Source organism: Arvicanthis niloticus, chromosome 8 (assembly GCF_011762505.2).
Source record: "Arvicanthis niloticus isolate mArvNil1 chromosome 8, mArvNil1.pat.X, whole genome shotgun sequence".
NCBI lineage: Eukaryota > Metazoa > Chordata > Mammalia > Rodentia > Muridae > Arvicanthis > Arvicanthis niloticus.
This window is the reverse complement of record NC_047665.1, coordinates 73,679,603-73,692,951: the sequence shown is the minus strand read 5'-3', so window position 1 is coordinate 73,692,951 and position 13,349 is coordinate 73,679,603. Positions and strand designations below refer to the sequence as shown.

The following is a 13,349-nucleotide window of genomic DNA, read 5'->3' as shown; positions in this document are numbered from 1 at the left end:
CCAAGAGCAGGCCAACTCATTGTATGCAGAACTGGGAGGCCAGCTCACCACCCAGTTAGCTGGAGGTAATAGATGTCACTGGGATTATGGATGTGGCTTCACTGGCATAATGACTCAGGTATCTTAATAAGTATTGCATTCATGCCTCATACAAACACACACACACATACATATTCATACACACACACACATATTCATACACACACAAGGACACACATATGTTAAGAGGTGGTGATTGCTTATATTTTTTACCTGTTGTTTTCTTACATCATTCAAAATGAAATTTGTAAGAACAATTAATTTCCCTTCATGAAACCTATAAAAACATTTTAATTGTTTTTATTTTTGACATTATAAAATAGTTGCACTATTTTCCCTTCCCTTTCTTCCCTCCAAACTCTCTGATAAACCCCTCCCTCCTAGATGTCTTTCAACTTCATGGCTTCTTTTTTCATTAATTGTCATTACATGCATATATGTATATATTTCTAAATATAACATGCTCAGTCTCTATGATATTATTTGTATGTGTGAATCAGGGACTGACCATTTGGTATTGGATAATTAGCCCACTTCCATGGGGAAAACTTTCTCTCCCACGATCAGCATTCCTTAGTTGACACCTCATGGTCTTTCCCTCATCCACTTTGGCATGTTGTCTTTATTCAGCTGACATTTAGGCAGTCATGATAGTGAGATGTTGTAAGTGTCTCTTCTGATGTTACTAGGAGACACAGTCTCAAAACAGACTCCCTGATCCTCTGGCTATTAGGATCTTTCTATCCCCCTTCTTAAACAATGTTCTACAATTCTACTAAAATGCTATAATGTTCCCTGAGCTTTAAGTACAGGAATGTTTTGTAGTTGTATGCATTGGAACAGGTCTCCACAACTTGCATTTTGATTGGTGGTATGTCTCTACAGTGAGTTTTGTCTCTTTGAAGTGTTTTTGGTGAGGAATGAAAACTTCACTTCTCTGTGTGTGTTAAGACGAGTGTTTAGATTGTTGCTATGGATTATACTGGGTTGGTAAAGTACTACTTACATGTTCTCTCTAGTATCCATGACTTCACCAGCACTGGGTAGTTTACCAATTTCCCTCTTGCTGAGCAGATCTTGTCTAATTTGAGAGCTGTGGATTACTGCCTAAACATGTGTGTCCTACTGCACCTGTAAGGTTATTGTTACATCTTAGGCACTGGAGTGCTACCTAAGTAGTCTAGTATGGAGGACTATTGATTGCTTTCCTCCTTTGGAAGCTTTCTGATACATGAAAGCTAGTCCTCTAAAGGGGCATTCAGGGCATTCTGGGCCTCTGAGCCCTGTTTCTGAAGTGCTTGGTGTCTTCAGCAATTGAGAATTACCTTCTGCCTCTGGGTGTGGCAACCAGAGTTTATAGCTGTAGGGTGTGTGTTTGAGGGGTTTCTTAAACAACCCTAGCCAATACTCAAAAGTGCATCACATACATGGTATTAGAGTTTTTTATTAGGTGATCTTTGAGTTCTGGAGGGAACGTTGTCAGCCTGGAAGAATATAGTTCATTAAAACTTCATATGTGTATTTATACAAAGAATTATGTGTATTACAGGATTTTTAAGTAAATATTTAATAGTATGATTCCTTATAACTTTTTCAGACATCCTTATTATTTTTCTGATTAAGATAAACATGTGATTCTTTTCTTTAAGTATATTATTTAGTTTGTTACTTTTTTTTTTTTTGGTTTTTCGAGACAGGATTTCTCTGTGTAGCCCGGGCTGTCCTGGAACTCACTCTGTAGACCAGGCTGGCCTTGAACTCAGAAATCCGCCTGCCTCTGCCCCCCAAGTGCTGGGATTAAAGGCGTGCGCCACCACTGCCCGGCCAGTTTATTACATTTATAGACTTGTATATGTGGAAACATCCCTACATTTTATAGATAAAGCCAGCTTAGTCATGGTATATAATCTTTTTGATAAATGACTATATTCTGTTAGCATGTATTGAATATTTTTGAAACTATATTCACCACTGACATTGTTGTTTTCATCTTTTGTTGTGTCTTTACCTAGTTTTAGTATTAGATACCAGCTATATACAAGGAGGTTGGGGATGCTTCTGTTACTTGTTTTGTTGTTGTTCTTTGTTTGTTTGTTTTTACTGTTTTTTTTATTTATTTCTTAATAGTTTGAGAAGGCCTGACTGAAGGTATTTCTTGAAAATCTGATAGATTCTGCTATGGCTTCATCTAGTCCTTGGATTTGCATAACTGGAAAGCCTTTTATTACTATTTTAGTCTCCTCCTTTGTTATGGGTATGTTTAGGTGATTGACTTCTTTGGTGGTTTTGCTGAATTCATCCATTTCTTTTAGGTTTTTCAGCTTAATGATGGAGCACAGGTTTTTAAAGTATCCACTTATAATATTCTGAGTCTCTTTGGTGTCTGTTTTATTTCCCTGTTCATCTCTGATTCTGTCCCTTTCTTTTGGTTAGTTGGGCCAAGGGTCTGCTAATCTTGTTTATCTTCACAAAGAACCAGATCTGACAGGATTCATTGACTCTTTGTATTATTTTTTTGTTTCTATTTCATTAATTTCTGCTCTGATAATGAGTATTCTGTACTCCTTCTAAGAAAGACCGAAGCACCCACACTTTGGTCTTCCTTCTTTATGAGCTTCATGTGGTCTGTGAGTTGTATCTTGGGTATTTCTAGCTTTTGGGCTAATATCCACTTATCAATGAGTGAATACCATGTGTGTTCTTTTGTGATTGGGTTACCTCACTCAGGATGATATTTTCTAGGCCATCCATTTGCCTAAGAATTTCATGAATTCATTGTTTATAATAGCTGAGTAATACTCCATTGTGTAAATGTACCACATTTTTTGTATCCATTCCTCTGTTGAAGGACATCTGGGTTCTTTCCAGCTTCTGGCCATTATAAATAAGGCTGCTATGAACATAGTGGATCATATGTGCTTGTAATATGTTGGAGCATCTTCTGGGTATATGCCCAGAAGTGGTATAGCTGAGTCCTCGGGTAATGCTATGTCCAATTTCTGAGGAACCACCAGACTGATTTCCAGAGTGGTTGTACCAGCTTGCAATCCCACCAACAATGGAGGAGTGTTTCTCTTTCTCCACATCCTCGCCAACATCTGCTATCACCTGAGTTTTTGATCTTAGCCATTCTGACTGGTGTGAGGTGGAATCTCAGAATTGTTTTGATTTGCATTTCCCTGATGACTAAGGATGTTGACCATTTCTTTAGGTGCTTTCAGCCCTGAGTTTGATTGTTTCTGCCATCTACTGCTCTTTGGTGTGTTTGTTTCTTTTTGTTCTAGAGCTTTCAGGTGTGTTCTCAAGTTGCTAGTGTATGCTCTCTCCAGTTTCTTTTTGTAGGCTCTTAGAGCTATGAGTTTTCCTCTTAGCACTGCTTTCATTGTGTCCCATAAGTTCTGGTATGATGAGCCTTTATTTTCACTAAATTCTAAAAATTTAAAATTCTAAAATTCTAAAAATTCTTTAATTTCTTTGTTCATTTCTTCCTTGACCAAGTCATCATTGAGTAGAGCGTTGTTCAGTTTCCAGGTGTATGTGGGCTTTCCATTGTTTTTGTTATTATTGAAGACCAGCCTTAGTCCGTGGTGATCTCATAGGATGCAAGGCATTATTTCAGTCTTTTTGTATATGTTGAAGCCTGTTTTGTGTCCAATTATATGGTTTATTTTGGAGAAGGAACCATGAGGTGCTAAGAAATAGGTATATTCTTTTGTTTTAGGATGAAATGTTCTATAGATATTTGTTAAATCCATTTGGTCCGTAACTTCTGTTAGTTTCATTGTGTCTTTGTTTAGTTTCTGTTTCTATGATCTGTCCATGCTGAGAGTGGGTTGTTGAAATCTCCCACTATTATTGTGTGAAGTGCAATGTGTGCTTTGAACTTTAGTAAAGTTTCTTTTATGATTGTGGGTGCCCTTGCATTTGGAGCAAAATTAAGAGTTCATCTTGGTAGATTTTCCTTTGAGGAGTATGAAGTTTCTTTCCTTAACTTTTTTGTTAACTTTTGGTTGAAATGATTTTTTTAATGTAGGCATTTAGAGCTATAAATTTCCTCATGGGACTTCTTTCAGTGGTTTTGTTTGTGCTGTATTTTCATTTTCACTTAGTTCCAGGAAATGTTTTTATTTCATTATTGATTTTTGACCCATTCATCAATTTAATAATAAACTGTTTAATCTCTATGAGTTTATGTGTTTATTAGAGCCATGTTTGGTATCCAATTTGTCAGCTTCTCAAGGCACTGAGTAGCTAGGCCCTACCTTTGAGGACCCCCAACCACAAGGCTATGCCCACAGAACACTCCAGTGGCCTTAACAATCAGACCCAGCCCCTGGAGATACAGGTGACCAAGCTCTATCCTACAGAATAAAAAGCCCAAGTACGGGTCACAAAATTCCACCAGTCCCTGAGCTTACCCCAAGATCATGCCACAAAGCCCCAACAATTCCAAGCTACCCTGGAATGCTCTGATCCAAGAAACCCTATAAAGCCTACCTCCAGCTCAGTTCTTTGCTGTTTTTCTACCAAGCAGAAGCAGTCCCACAAGAGAGACACACTTTCTTTTGTCCTTACCAATAAATCTCTTGGGTGAGGTTTCTTGTGCAGTGTGTTTGTGGTATTGCTTGGCGCATACTGCCAGGATATCTCCCCCTAACCCACTTCCACCCAAGTTTAAATTTTATTACATTGTATTCAGATAGAGTAAGTTATTTCAGTCTTTTTGATTTAGTAAAGTTTTGGGGGGTTGTTTGGTTGGTTGGTTTTTGTGCCCCAGGATGTGGTCTATTATAGAGATTTTACGTGCTGCTGAGTAGAAGGTGAATTTGTTGGAGTTTGGGTGAAATCATCTGTACATATCTGCTAGGTCCATTTCATACATGATGTCAAACAATTCTGATGTTTCTCTATTTTTTATTACCTATTGGAAAAAGTGGGGTATTGAAATCACCCAGTATTATTGAGTTGATGTTAATCTGTGTCTTTAAATCAAATTATAACATTTTTTATGAAATCAGGTACACCAGAGTTTGATGTATACATGTTTAGGATAATTCTTGTTAGTTAATTGTTCCTTTGATTATCCCTCCTCATCTGTTCTCATAAGTTTTAGTTTAAAGACTATTTTGTCAGAAATTGGGATAATGATATTTGATTGAGTACTTTTAGCTCATTTTTTACTCTAAAGCTATGCCTATTTTTAAAGGTAAAATATATTTCTTGTAGACAACAGATAGATGAATTTTGTTTCTCCATCCCTCCAATTAACCTGTTGATTGGAGAATTCATGTCATTGATATTTAAAGTTGTTGAAATATATCTGTTAATTGCCTTCTTCATGTTGTGGATTTTTGATAGTGTTGTTTCTATTCAGTGTAATTTTGTGTTTTACTGATTATGGATTCATATTTCTTTCTTTCCATATAATCTCTTGACATTCTCTTCAGTTCAAAATATTATTTTCTGTATTTAGGTTCAGTTAATTGGATAAAAATTTTAGACTCTTTATATTATATAATGTTTTTCTTTCTTCTTTAATTATGGCAGATTGTTTTGCTGTGTATGTTAGTCTAAGTTGGTAGTCCTGGTCTTTTAGGACTTGGAATGTGTTGCTTCAGGCCTTTCTGGCTTTCAAAGTTTCCATTAATAAATCATTATGGGTTTTTGTTTATATGTGACATTAGGGTTTTTCATCTTTTCCCTGTAGCTTTCAATATACTTTCTTTTATATCTATAGTTAGTGATTTAGCTATGATATGCCATGAGAATTTTCTTTTCTTGTCCATTTGGTGCTTTGTGGCCTTCTTGTGTCTATATGGGTATGTCTTTCCATATTGGGGGTAAGTTTTTTTCTGTGATCTTGTTGAAAATCTCATCTATTCCATTGACTTAAGATTCTCCTCCCTCATCCATGCCTATAATTTGAAGGCTTTTTCCTCCTCCTCTCCCACATTTTCTGTATGTTCATCTTGGGGACAGGCTATTTTTCATATTTCTGTCTAATGTGGTCTAGACTTTATTATTGAACCCTATTGATCTTCTGCCTGAGTTATTCTATTTGTAAGACTTTTCTGTGAGTTTTGTAGTTGCTAATTGGGTTTTCGATTTCATCATCATTTCAGCTTGAGTTCTCCTTCAGTGGTTCTATCTCCTTATCAAATTTTGTTCTCAATCTTTCATTGCCTTTATTATTTCTATATCATTATTACATTTGTGGGGTTTTGGCCATTACTTAGGCATTTATTTTTTCTTTGTGTCTTAAATATCTTGAATTCTTTAATGAAGTTTATGATTGTTATTTTAAATTTAGCATCCTGGTGTTCATTTAGGTATTCCTCCTTGGGAAAACAGAGCTAGTAAGTTTTAAAGAGAAGATACTGGCTTGATATTTCATATTGTTTATATTTTTGCCATGAGATCTGGCCATGTGAATTTCTTTTGGTCTAAGTCTGCTATGGACAGAGCAGGTTAGAGCCCAAAAGAAGACATACAGGTAAGTTGGGCCTAGAGGTTGGAAATCACTTAGGAGGAATGAATTCAGATGTACTGAGAGGTCTACTGGGATAGTATACAAAATGTGCTTCCTAGTGTGCCTATAGTGTGGGGATAGATCTTACAGGGTGGAAATGTTGACTATGACATGCAATGTGCCTGTGAGTTGAAAGGTAGGCAGGGTAAGTCTTGGCAAAAGCCCAGAGATTGTTGTGGCACAAGCAGGGTTGGCCAGACTAAGCCTGAGCACTAAATGCGTGATCTAGACTGTATCTGATAGGTTGTGGAAGGAAGGGTCAAACAGACCCACAACTCTAGACCATGGAGAAAGTTGTACTCAATCTAGGTGGGTAGGGAAGATGCACATGGTATAGGAGGAACCTGTGGGTTGGTAATGATTAAGGAGGAAGCTTGGAGGTTCATTGCAATGCAGACAGGGTAGCCAGACAAAGTAGGACACAGGCTAGATACAGCAGGTTGGGATGGCTATATTGGCTTGGGAGGATCAAGTAGACTTACCAGGATCTGCCCTGGAGAAGGATGTAGAAGATCTGACTAGGTAGAGAGAGGTTAGATGTTGTGAAAGAGGGACCTGTAGATGATGACATGTAGGAAGAGTGTATAATTTTTTTGAGACCATGTTGTCTCTGAACTTAACTCGGGTTTGGCCCACCTCAGTTTCTAGTAGATCGAATGTCAATACCATACATAAATTATGCCATGATTAATTTTTTAACAGAAAATTTTAGAGTGTTCAGAGAAACAGATTATAGGTAGAAATATACTCCATAATAAAGACTAATTACATTGTCCTTTTATAAAGAATAAACTGACATGTAGGAGGAATACATATCTTCTTTTTCCCTTGCTAAGTCTATACAGCAAAGAAATTCTGACATGAGTATAAAAAACGATATTATCTTTTATACTGTAAAACTAAATAATCTTAGTATAGATCATAATTTTAATAAGAGAATTTTCTATAAAGATCCTTAAAATAAATGTGACAGACACTAATTTCTACCCCTAAAAAGATAGTGTGTTAAGTCTTACAAAGCATGGAAGCTGGGTTTGTAACTCGGTTCTACTTCTTAATTTTATAGTCTGGGGTACATCATGTGACATGTACCCTTCTCTGTAATTCTGTAAAATAAAGATAGTAAATCACACTATATAGGATATGTGAAGGTTAATGGAAATAATTTATATATATCACTGCATGTTACTGAACAGAGTGGGTACCTACAACCATCACTCTTCATGGTTGTTATTAAAACAGAGCCTGCCCTGTCAATGAGATATGCAAGAAGCTGTCTCCTGCTTGGGATGTCTAGCCCCCTAGAAAGCCAAGCATAATCCTATGGGCCCATTGTCAAGTAAGCTGGGACAGACCACATGTCGTAGACGTCATCCATACATTGGGCCAACAGGAAATCACTTCCCTTGAGACTCACATAGAATTTAAGCTCTGAACGCTAAGCCAGGAAAAGATGCAAGAATGAGAGAGAGGATCAAGTTCTAAGGAGAAATGAAGACCATGAGTTTTCTGAATTCTCTGGTGGTTATCATTTGAAGTGGCCAGTAGTAGTAGTAGTAGCTATTCAGGGTCCTTACTAGTACCACCCCTTTATCTGTGCAAACAAGAGGCAGAATTGCATAAGAAAAACAAACAAACAAACAAACAAACAAAAACGAATGGGTCAGCTATCCAGAAAGTGGACTCCTGTTCTAATTACCTGCTCCCCTGAAACTGTGAAACCTCAGACAAGTTACGTTTGTCCCTAAATCTCAGTTTCCAATTTGAAGTCCAAGATTATCAAACATCCTTTTTTAGCTCGAAGATGTTACAAGTCTTTGTGATGCATCTCTAATCAATGAACTGTGTGCCTTCTAGCTCATAGAGAATAGAGCATACCATTCTCTCACCTCTTACCTGTTTTGCCTGGCCTGGGTTTTTTTTTTTTTTTTTTTTTTTTTTTTTTTTTGTATCTATGCTGACTGAGCTCTTCTGTAAGTTTGGTTTCCAGCTTTGACTTGGTCTCCAGATGAATCCCCTTGAGTCTCCTGGAGAATTAGCATTCCTAGGAACTTCCTCCTTGGTCTTTGCTGAAGACCCAGCCCTGGAATTTGATAGAGAAGTAGGAGTAACAAGTGAGAAAGAAAAGACCATTAGTCCAGTGTGTTGTGATGGTCACTTTACTGTACTATAGCTTTCCATCCTTGGTTTAGTTAGACCTCATAGTAGGTTGAATATAATTTTTATTTTAAAGGCTCAAGAAAATGAATAATTTTTGCTAACCAATAAGCCATTGGTTTAAACCCACATCTGTCACAACCTGGTCACTATTTGTCTCCATTGTTACCATATAAACTTACAAAGGAGATTGCTAATAATTGTTTGATCATCTCCTTTTTCTTTTCTGATCAATATTAAATTACATATTTGAATTCCTAAGGTCATTTTAAGTCAACATAAATTATACTATGGAAAATTACTCAAGGAAAGTAAAGCAATTTTACATGAGTAACTAGTTTTCTGTTAACTTAATTTATTCATTCAAATGTTTCCTGAATAATACTACTATATTAACAAGAAAGATGCTAGATTCATTTGTAATGATTCTTCTTATATCCCCGTCTCTGAAAACAGATTATATGACATGAGTTTTCTGGGCACACTCCATTTATAAAGTAAATGCTGATTGATAGAGATAGCCAGATAATGATGCCTGATTATAAATATGGGATTTTTTTTAAATTTCAGGTTTATAAACACATAGAGGATATCATTAGCAGAATTTGGGCACTGAAGGAAAGGATTCAGCACATAGCCTAAGGGGGTTATGTGTTGAAAGCCAGTTCACTGATAGCCTAGGTGGTTCTCATTAGGAGCTGTGTTGCCACATGCTCTGATGGTTACAGAGAGAGGTAGAAGGGTCTTGGGCAGTATAGGAAGTAGGGGGTAGGAGGGAAATGAGGAGAGAAAATACAAGTGCATTATTTAGTTTTGTTTAGTCGACACACAGACACACACACACACACACCACACCACATTGTCAAATAGGTCTCTGACTGGTAGTCTCTGTGTGCTGAGAAGAGTTCATTCTGTTCATGCCTACTGGGCATTAAAATCTACACTTTGGATAAGGTGTGGGGAATTTGAAGTTTTGTCTTCCTTTAAATCCATTGGAGGCTCTGTTTTGTGAGACTCTCTAAGAACTCAGTTGTTTGTCAAGCTCTTGATTTTGTTTTGCTGAGGTCTAGGCAAGTTGGCTGCAAGTAGAAAGTGTTTGTTATATATTCTCATGCTGCCTTTCTGAACTCTGCCTTAACATTTGATCAACCTAAACAGAATTTTCATATTGTGAGTACTGTTTCTACTTAATGAGAATAGGAAGTGGAAGTAGAGAGTGCAGATGCCTTGAGGCAGACACTGTACATCTGAGTGGTCCCCTTCAGGACCACTGCATTTAGCTAAGCACATGTTATCCAATTACTATTTGTAGACTGTCTGACTCAGAGCCACTGCTGTTACTATCTTTCCTGTGAATCCATATGTGAATTCTTTTTTTAGAGGCTGGTTCAGTAATATACTTTTAAAAGCCTAGGAAACTGCACATGCATTTTGACCTGAGTTCAGTCCCCAGGACCCATGTCAAAGAAGCTGGCTAAGGGGCGGAGAGATGGCTCAGAGGTTATGAGCACTTGCTGCTCTTTCAGAGCACATAGTTCAGTTTCCAGCACCCGCATGATGGCTCACTACCATATGTAATTCCAGTTCCAGGAAACCCAACACCCTCTTCTAACCTCCCAGGACAGTCATGCATGTGGTACACAGGCATATCTGTACATGTAAAAATAAATAACATTTAAAAGAAAGGAAAGTAGAACATGATTAAGGAAGAGACCCAACATCAGCCTTTGACCTACACACACACACACACACACACACACACACACACACACACACACGGGCGCGCGCACACGTGTGTGTGATGATGATGATGATGATACTCATAATACCATTTTTAAAACAATAGGCTAGTATGATAGCTCATACTTGTAATTATCTTAGCCCTTGGGAAGATGAGACAGGAAGATTGCCATGAGTTGAAGATCAGTTAGCTGGATAGTGAATTCCAGGGCAGCCTGGGCTACAAAGTAAGTACCAAAGTAAGCTGTTGAACATTGTTAAAGAGGTAAATAAAGTAACTAGAATGCTGTGGTAGTGTCAGAAAGACGTCCTCATGTATCATATACATGAATGATTGTACACCTCTTACAGACATAAACTATTTGTGTTTGTGACTCTGACATTTTAGATCTCAAAAAATACTTGAAATGATTAGTCAATATTTTCCTCTTTTTATTAATTTGAAGATAAAAGATCTTACTCATCTTGGACTGTTTATAAAATTCCTGATGAATTCTCTCCCTCAGCAGAGTTAAGAGTTCTGTGGCATGAAATGGGCTCTTGGATGTCTACTGAATTATATTGTGGATGCTCAGATCCCAAAACATGCTTATAAATCATAACAGAGTTTGTGAAAATATTTCAATCTTTGCTTTTTAATGAAACACCAAACTAGATAGGGTTCTAAGGTCAATAGAAGCAAATACTCTTTTAACAAATGTTTACTGCCTTCAAAGAGGCAGAGAGCTAAGCAGTGAGCACAGAGTAAAAGCAGTGTGGGCTCAGCCAGCAGCTGCCCTTGTCAGCAGCCCCAGCTGCCAGGCAGCATGAGCTCGGCTTCCTAAGGCCTTTACTAAGTCATCGATTGCCTCATTATCTGCTGTACATTTTTAACAGGCTACAAAAAAAAATGTTTTCTTAGCCTCATCTTGAGGAGTTTTTCTCCTCCCTTTTCTCTCCCCCTCATCTCTTTGTTGGTAAATAAGGAGATTTATCTTTATTCCAGTGAAAGAAGAAGGAAGCATTGCCCTTAGCCAGCTCTTCTGTGCTCTGGGCCCTTGGCTCACAGCGGGCCTCTGTAGGGGCAGGATGGGCAGGGCTGCAGACTGGGATGTGAGGGCAGACTGGGTAACTGCTGGGATTTACAGCCCAGTACTCTGAAGTCTCCAGAACACTGCACCAGCCAACATGGAGCCACCACCCTTTGGAGATACACAGTTGACTTTCTGTGGGCACAGCAACCAATCAATAATCTTGCTTCACATATTTCAGTTTAAAGATGCCCAGTTTAATAGACTTGATTCATTAACCCCAAATTCACAGACCCAGCACATGCTGTATGCTGAGCAAAGGTGTATCAGTCATTCACACTTTCTTCAAAAAACACAGTATAGCTTTCTTGTGTCTAAGACCACGGGGCCAGTGCTTCAGCACTATGCTGAGAGCCATTTTAAATAGTGACTCACCAAGAACAAATCCAAAATACAAAAGCCCCAGTGCTAAATAGACCATGAACAGAACTCTTATTTATAGCATGAAGGCTGAAACTCGAAGGCAGAGCATCACCTTGCCTGACCTCAGCTGTGAACGGTGCGAGTCGTGTAGCTCAGATTTCTCTTCACTCCTCACATGTGTAAGTCAGAGAATGACATGAGCATTGGATTGGGGGTTACAAATAAATTTTAACAAATGGACAACTTTGTGAATACAGAATCTTAATAAAAATCAACTATAAATGTTCCTTGTGAATTCCTTTAGAACACAATAGAAATCTTAAGTTAATTTACAGAATAAACCGAATTTAGTCAAGAGGAGATGGTTCAGTGGGTAAAGTGCTTAAGGACCTGAGTTGAAACTTTGAGACCCGTATATAAAGAGGAGACAAGAAGTGGGGGGTGATCCCAGCACTGGAGATAGGCAGACCCCTGGGGCTCACAGTCACCTGCAGCCCGTATATCCCAGTTATCCAGCTCCCAGCCAGTGAGAGATTCTTTCAAAAAGGTGGATGGTGCCTTGTCTACATACACACACAGAGACATCTGCTATGTACAAACACAAGGTATAATGACTGAAGGTTGGGACATTTTAAGTTTCAAGTTAGTAAAGTAAATAGTGCATCTGTAACAGTAACCACAGCACTGTAGCTTAGTGAAAGCTTTAAAGAAAGCTACTGTAAGTGCTCAGGCTCAGCCCTTGCATGCACTAATGGTAGCAAGGAGAACCACTGTGTTCTATGCCTCCAGTGTAGCAGTTAACTCTGCTTTTTGGCCTGACCTCCTTGGGTGGTGGGGGAGGGAATCATTCTCATGCATTACCAATATTGCTCTAAAGATATGAGCTTCATATGGAAACAGTTGATTCTAATGAGTGGTCTAAGTGTTGCTCTTGGACCTTTGTGCCACTTTATGTGGCAGACCAAATACAAATGACATCTCAAGCTGGTTTTAGTTAACTGTTTAATGTTGGAAATTGAGACTTTCCAGTGCAATAACTTCTGAAAAACATTGCTGTACATTATTGGTATATTATTCTGTTGACAGAAGGACAAATGGGAAACACACACACTTAGTTTTATATCCTTATACAGCTAGGTGGAAATGACCTGGGTGGCCTAAAATAGTGGGGTAGACCATAGCTATAAGCTTATTTTTATTTTGGAATAAAATATTAGATTTTAAAATATTGTTAAGAGTAACTTCAGAATATGAGTACTTTGACATACCTATATTTTAAAAAATCAGGATGGTAACCAGACAGTTTACTTGGGCATGTGTTACTGTCAGTATGGCTGCCTGGCATCATAGTCTCCAGGAATTCCAATTAACTATGTAAATATATTTCATAGCATCACATCCCTCTTGTCAGAACCCCTGCTGCGTTCTATCATTATCATAAATGCAGGTGT

The 13,349-nt window shown here is 38.0% G+C and overlaps 1 protein-coding gene across 1 annotated transcript in view; it reads left to right on the top strand.

The window, feature by feature from the left end:
* The window catches only part of Znf438 (zinc finger protein 438), a 150,230-nt gene that overhangs the window by 91,479 nt on the left and 45,402 nt on the right, over window positions 1-13,349 (top strand). The window lies entirely within an intron of this gene.